Source organism: Mugil cephalus, chromosome 22, assembly GCF_022458985.1.
Source record: "Mugil cephalus isolate CIBA_MC_2020 chromosome 22, CIBA_Mcephalus_1.1, whole genome shotgun sequence".
NCBI lineage: Eukaryota > Metazoa > Chordata > Actinopteri > Mugiliformes > Mugilidae > Mugil > Mugil cephalus.
Genome location: NC_061791.1, coordinates 12,301,881 through 12,308,762, shown reverse-complemented (window position 1 = coordinate 12,308,762; position 6,882 = coordinate 12,301,881).

The window sequence follows — 6,882 nt, the reverse complement described above, 5'->3', positions numbered from 1 at the left end:
GCTACACCTCTTTTCTGAGAGAGGGAGAGAGGGACTGTGTGTATATGTGTGTGTGTGTGTGTGTGTGTGTGTGTGTGTGAAGGAGAATTTAATTTAGGAACATACTTTAGAGTGTGTGTCTTTGTGTAGTGTCCCTATTTATTTAATTTTAAACTTAAAATTAAAAGAATATTTTACACTACTTATTGTCGTATTGTCACACAATAAAAAAACGTATTTTTATTTTCCTGTTAATAAAAATGTATATAATTCATTGATGGAGAATATCGTATTTTATAGTATTTTTTGTGTTACATATTTTTAAATTATATATTGCAATAGAGGATTTCTTGAAAATAGTTTAGTAAATGTGTATATGTGTGCGTGTGTGTTTGTGTGTGTGTGTGTGTGTGTGTGTGTGTGTGTGTGTGTGTGTGTGTGTGTGTGAGAGAGAGAGAGGGAGGGAGAGAGAGAGAGAGACAGTGATGGGCACCCCTGGATTATTTATTAATATGTGCTACAGGTAAACATAGATTTAGCAAAATAGGCAAATAAATACATATAAAAATTATTTTAGTAAAAAATAAATTATGGTTAACTCGGATTTTATTTGTGTGTATTTCTAAATGCGAAATAACTGCCTCCCTGTCTTTTAAATGTTTTAAATATTTTCTTCTAAAATTCTGCATTTTATTTTTAGAAATTAGAACCGGACCCGAAAAAAAGAGCTAATTAGAGAAAATTAAAATAACCTCAGAACAAAAAAGCTTGAGCTTGTAAATCCACAAACACACACTAATAATTTTCTGGACTAAACACTTTTCTGAGAGATGAAAATTTGTGCGACACTGGCCCAGTACATGGTAATACAGTTATCCAGTCTAAATTCGGCTGCAGTATTCTGAGCCATGATCACTCTAACATGTGCTACATCAGCTTTAATGATACACTCAAGTAACTGCTTGGCAGGTTTATGACCTCAGCACTACATGGACACCTTGGCCTGTGTGTGCATTTGTGTGTTTCGCAAATAGACCTGAACAGTGCTGTGTGTGTAGACGTGGATGTGTGTGCATTTATGTCTGTTTTTCGCTTTCTTTCACAGACTCAATATCTGGGATTTACTTCACTGTTCCTGCTCAGACATCAATACTAAGGTCAGTTTAACTTTTTATTCATTTTGTCTGTTTTTAATTTATTGTTATTTCATATGTTTACTCGACTCCCGGAGTGTTTACGCTGGTATATCTGTGCGCGTGCCACCACATCTTTGAATCCCCAAAGTCAAAAACGATGTTTGACTGGTAGGAGGGAATCTGCGTCGTTTGGTTTCCTCTTTCAGCTGCGTGCAGGCACACAACACAGTCACCGCAGTTTGTTGTTAGTTTATTGGACGCCACCGTTTCGCAGCTCGCAGCGGCGGCAGCAACCGAACGACGCGTCGTGTCGGGACGGGACGGGGCTTTTGGCGCGTCGTGTGTGTCGTGTCATCTGAATCAGTAAGTCTGCGCCGCGGCTCAAAGATAATCTCCTCAAAGGAAATTAGTCAGGAAAAAGGGGAAAGAAAAGCCGTCAGCCTAAAGGTCAAATGAAGATTAGAGGGAAACAGTACACGAGGGCACACCGGCTGGCACCCCGGAACTGCACAAAGGCCTCATTGTCGCGGCAGCCCTCGGCTCCGCGCACACTCTCCTCCGCGTTGTTGGGGAGCCATGACACCTGTTGGTGGTTTTGGTCAACTGCACGCGGAGTGACTCTAGGACACCTTCGCCAGAGTGGAGCTCTACTTTAATGCTTCGGGCTTCCGTTGTCGTTTTCTGAAACTAGATGCCATTCCAAGGTGCATGAATGCGTCGAATAACTCCAGTCGCAGCATGGATCAGCAGACTCCCACGCAAATACCGTCACGGGTTTGATTCAGGGTCATGAGTTTTTATCTCATGTCATTCTCCTTATCTCCCAGTGTTTCCCGTCAGTCTGCCTTTATGTAGAAATAAAAATAATAATAATAATAATAATGAAAAACAAGCAAATCATTCTGATTTCTGTTGGGAGAAAACATTTTTACTTTATTCCCGTCCTCCATGCACTCGTCTCACTTCAGAGAGTGCAGTGGTTCATCTCAAATGAATATATGGATGTGTCTCAGTAGTTTTATACAGTTGTACAGTTCGTGGCGCCGTGCGTGTAAAACAATGGACGGGCTGTGTCTTTGGGGGGGCGCGGGGGAGTTGTTTGAGCGTTTATGTCATTAGAGAGTTTCTCAGTTAAACCCCTTCTGATTTAAAATCGTTTTACCAGCTGCACACGGATCCATTTTTTAATATATATATATGATAAGAATCTCTGACTACATTTTATAAATACATTTTCTGAAGAAAAATATAGCTAAATATACAGTTCTAGTGTGTAAGTTTTTCTTTATTTATTTAATTATTTGGCCAATGTTAAAAAAGTGTACCAAAAATATTTCTCTTTCCTTGAGTAGTTTTCATTGAATGTCTTTTTCCTCACTGATTCTAGAAAGGTGAATGCTCACTGCATTTAATCAATAAGAATAATTAAAAAAATTAAGTTAACAACCCTTCAGGAGCAGAAATGTAAATTAGAAAAGTACGTCCTCCATATTATCCTGAGTAATGGAGGTGTTGTTTCTGCCTTCGAGGTTTTGAACATGTTAAGTTCTCTACATACCAAAAATTAAATTTAATTCACTTTGATTGTCAGACGCCTTTAACAGGAACAGGCTGCACGAACAGAATCAGCAGAGTTAAATGAAAAAATACGTTTTGTGTAATTTACCTCAACCGACCCTTTAAGTAAAAGGTCGTCTCCAGTGTAAACCCGATACCGACTAAACACACATTAGCAGTGGAAGTGAAGGAGTGAACTGCACACAGCCGGGTCTGCCGTATACCTCACAGGCTTGGACATTAAGTAGCTCATATAGAGATTTGTGTGGCATTTATGGGATAACCGACCTGCAATAAAAACAGCCGCAAACTGGTGCGTGAGTGTGTGTGTGTGTGTGTGTGTGTGTGAGCGTGAGGAGTTAAGGCAGTGACTCACTTTTATAAGCCGGACCCCACCTCGCTCCCCTCGCGTTTTCCCCCCGTCGCTCGCCAGCTCGAGAGGAAACCGCAGCGGAGCCGCAGTCTCTCCTGTCTCACTCAGGAAACTCCCTGAAACAACCACAACCTGTGTGCTTGACCTTCCAGCCAAACACACGCTCCGACGCACAAAGTTAGGCACAGTTAAGCTCGTTCGCGCCGACTTTTCCGGCAACACGCAAATAAAGCGCAGAACAAGTCCGGCAGATAGTTTTCCTCGGCTTTAATGAATAATACAGTCGGCTAACTCGAGACCCGAGCGCGTGCGTGCAGACACCTGCATCCTCGCGCAGGTGCACGCGCGCGCAACGCTGAAATCGCCGCAGCCAGCGTGCATGACAAACTGATGCTCGGGTGTCGGACGAGAAGTGAAAGTGTGACCTTTGAGCGGCCAGCTGCAGCAGCTCACTCTCTCCTCTCGTTTGTCAGCGTCGAGACGAGACGAGGAACCCAAGAGGAGACGGGGAGACGGACCTGGCGCTGGAGACGGGAGGACAGCAGTCAAGCTCGAGTGACACACAGGAAGTATTTTGACAACATTCTTTGATTTGCAACAATTAAAGCATGAAGGAGTGATGGTATCTGGCTGCAGGGCTCGCTCTGCTCTGCTCTGCTCTCACGTCAAGTTGGCTTTTGATTTGTGAATACAGACAGTAATAAAAACTAAAAAAGCATTAGCAAGCGGTTAAAGAGATGACAAAGAGTTGAAGATTTACTGTGGTAAAAACAAAAAAGAAAATGAATTTAATGTGCTGTAGCCTGTTGATTATTCTGTGAGAAACGATTTAATTTAAAATATCTAATCATTACTTTAAAAGTCCCAGAGGCTTGTGTGTTTATATTAAATAAAATACCAACCTACAACACATTTAATAATGTCAGTATCATCAATTCATTCACGAGATTTAACTGCATCTCACACTTCTGATCAGCAGAAACATATTAACTCTTTTATTACTCACTCGCCAACATTTTAGGTACACTAGTAAAAAAAAAAAAAAAAACAGGAAGCATTTTAATAAAATAGCCCTGCACTAAATTTTCTCTTCATGACTGTTTGTTGAATGTTGAGTTTATGATGAAAATCGGTGCCAGAAAGGTCCTAATTCAACTATGATCTTTTCAGAGGATTTGTAGCGCCGTTAAACTGGATCAAATGAAACACTAAAGCGTTTCTATTATTAAGCCCGCTGAATAAAATGGGCTTGTTTAATAGAAACATGTCTGTAAAACACAACACAATTCAATAATACTTCAAACTGCAGCCGTCCAAACGAAAACACAACTGAGTAAACAGCTCTGGATTATTTTTAAAACGAAGCCTGAAAACCATTATGTTCCTCGAGCTTTAGTGCAGGACTTTTATATTAGAACACTTTCACTTGAGTACCTAATGAACTGGCGAGTGAGTTCCCTCTTCTATAAACACACAACTCTCTGTAGTTTTGTTTCGTGTGTTTCCTTCTCGTTTCCTGGAGGCGTTTTGAGTTTCAGTTCCCACAGGTCGCCCGTCGACTGCTTGACACGGGAGACACCTGCAGGAGACAGACTGTCCTTTGGGGTGAGGTAGTAGGTTGTATAGTTTTAGGGTTATTCCCAAGCTGTCAGATGACTATACAACTTACTGTCTTTCCTGAAGCGACTGTGATGGCATCGTGTTCAAAACGGCAAGAAATACGACTTCATGGATATTGTGTTTTCACTGTTTTTAGTAGAGTCAGAAAGGTAAGAGACTACAGAGGATGTTGAAGTATTTCCATTTACATCATGTTTTGGGGTGTTAGTTAAACTCTTAAAATATTCTTAAATTGTGTTTTTAGAACCGCAAGTGCTTCAGGTCATAAACCTCTGCACCGACAACAAAGTACTTTGTGTCCATTTGTCCGCCGATAAGTTTCAACCTCTGCACAAACCCTCCGCTCCCCGTCCTCTCCCGTCCCACCTGGGCGACTCATGGTGTTCGTACAGGGTGAGGTAGTAGGTTGTGTGGTTTCAGGGTTGTGATTTTACCCCATCAGGAGCTAACTATACAACCTACTGCCTTCCCTGGAGGGCAGCAATACATCACAGGAGCACGCGCATCCTTGTCATCTTTTATACTCATTTACTGAGCCACACAAAGAACTGGCGTTTGATTTCAGAAGTGTCACAGGATGGGTGAGTGGCCATGATTTACAATGTGTGTGTAGATTTGTGTAGAAAACATTTTTAGAAAGATTCATATTCTAACTTTGTATTTTTTCATTGAATAATTAAATAAAGACTGGACAAAAAATAATGGGAAATAAAACTGACTGGTCTGATCATTGTGGCTAATGAGGATTGTATTGAGCTACTTTAAATCTAGTCAGAGGAAAATCCCAGACAAAAGCAGCAACAGCAAGTAAATCTGAGTCTAGAAACTTCAGTGAGAGATTAATTTAAAAAGGGAGGAGGAGACCAGGTGTTAAGGTAAAAGAAAAAAACAACAGTAAATTATCACCCTCCCATTTGTTTGGGCAAGCACAACGGAGAAGCCTCAGAAGAGTTATGTTGTCTCGATTCTCCTGTGGAGGTCAACAGGAAAAGATGACGGTCTCTGGAAATGTGGGGAAGCGCTGGTTCACAGTAGGTGGCGCCAGATACAACATTACTGCTCCGTAATTTATTTGGGACATTGTCGGTTCTCAATAATTACGCATTTGCCGGATAAGATTTATTACACACTATAAAAACATGCGTGTTGTCACAGAAAAGAACCAGCTTTCTGATCTATATATGAAAGGAGAAGAGCTAAAAATCAGGGTAACAGCCTTCCCACGAAACCCACATTACATACAGAAAAAAACACACACAGTACAACTGTAGGCTGGAATTAGGCTTTGGGGTTTACTTTTAATACAAATCAATTCACTTATCTAGAAAGGAATGTTTTCATCTGGTGGCTTCTATAGTTTCACTGCGCGGTGCTGGTTGTGTTATTGTGGCAAACTGGGACGGCATTTACAGGCTCAACAAGTGCATGACTGACACCATAATGACCCCCTCTCTCACTCTAAAAAGTCAAATGTTCCTTTGGACTGCAAGCGACAGGAAATTAAACAATTCATTTCATTGTGTGATTTTACTACCTCCAATAAAAACAAAAATCCTGCATGGACAATAAATGGAGTTGTCACACAATGTCAGTTGTAGTTTGACACTAATGAATAATTAAAACGTCATAAAATTAATACAGTTGTTGGGTTTGCCAACATAGAAAAACATTTTGAATACAAACAGGAGATCACATACACATTAATGTGCAAACGTACATTACAGTAAATTAGCAGTACGGAATGGCTACACCAATCAGGCATAACATTATGACCACTATGAATAAAATTAATCATCTATCTATCTAGATATTAAAGTATATTATAAGATCATCAATGTAAATTGAAGGTTCTTCTGTAAATACATTTAGTAAATGGTACAATATAATAAGAAGTGTACTTAAATACACACTTTTCTTGGACGCCTTGTAAATTGGCATTACGAGGAGTTGGAAATGGATTTTATTGAGCTTTTAGCAGTTGGTAGCCTAACCCTATAATATGCGATGTTGTCGACTTGTAATTACAAGTGAGTGATTGGTTGGAAGCGATCAGCTGAGCCCATCCATTTTACAGCTGTTGACTAACGGGAGTCAATCAGTGCCATCGCTGCCTCGTTTTTATTGCGCGGTTTTGGGAGATTAAAGAGGAGCGAGACGTCGTCCCAACACGCCCCCGCACGGTCCAGAGCGACGAGCCGCGCGCCGATTGGTCGCGAC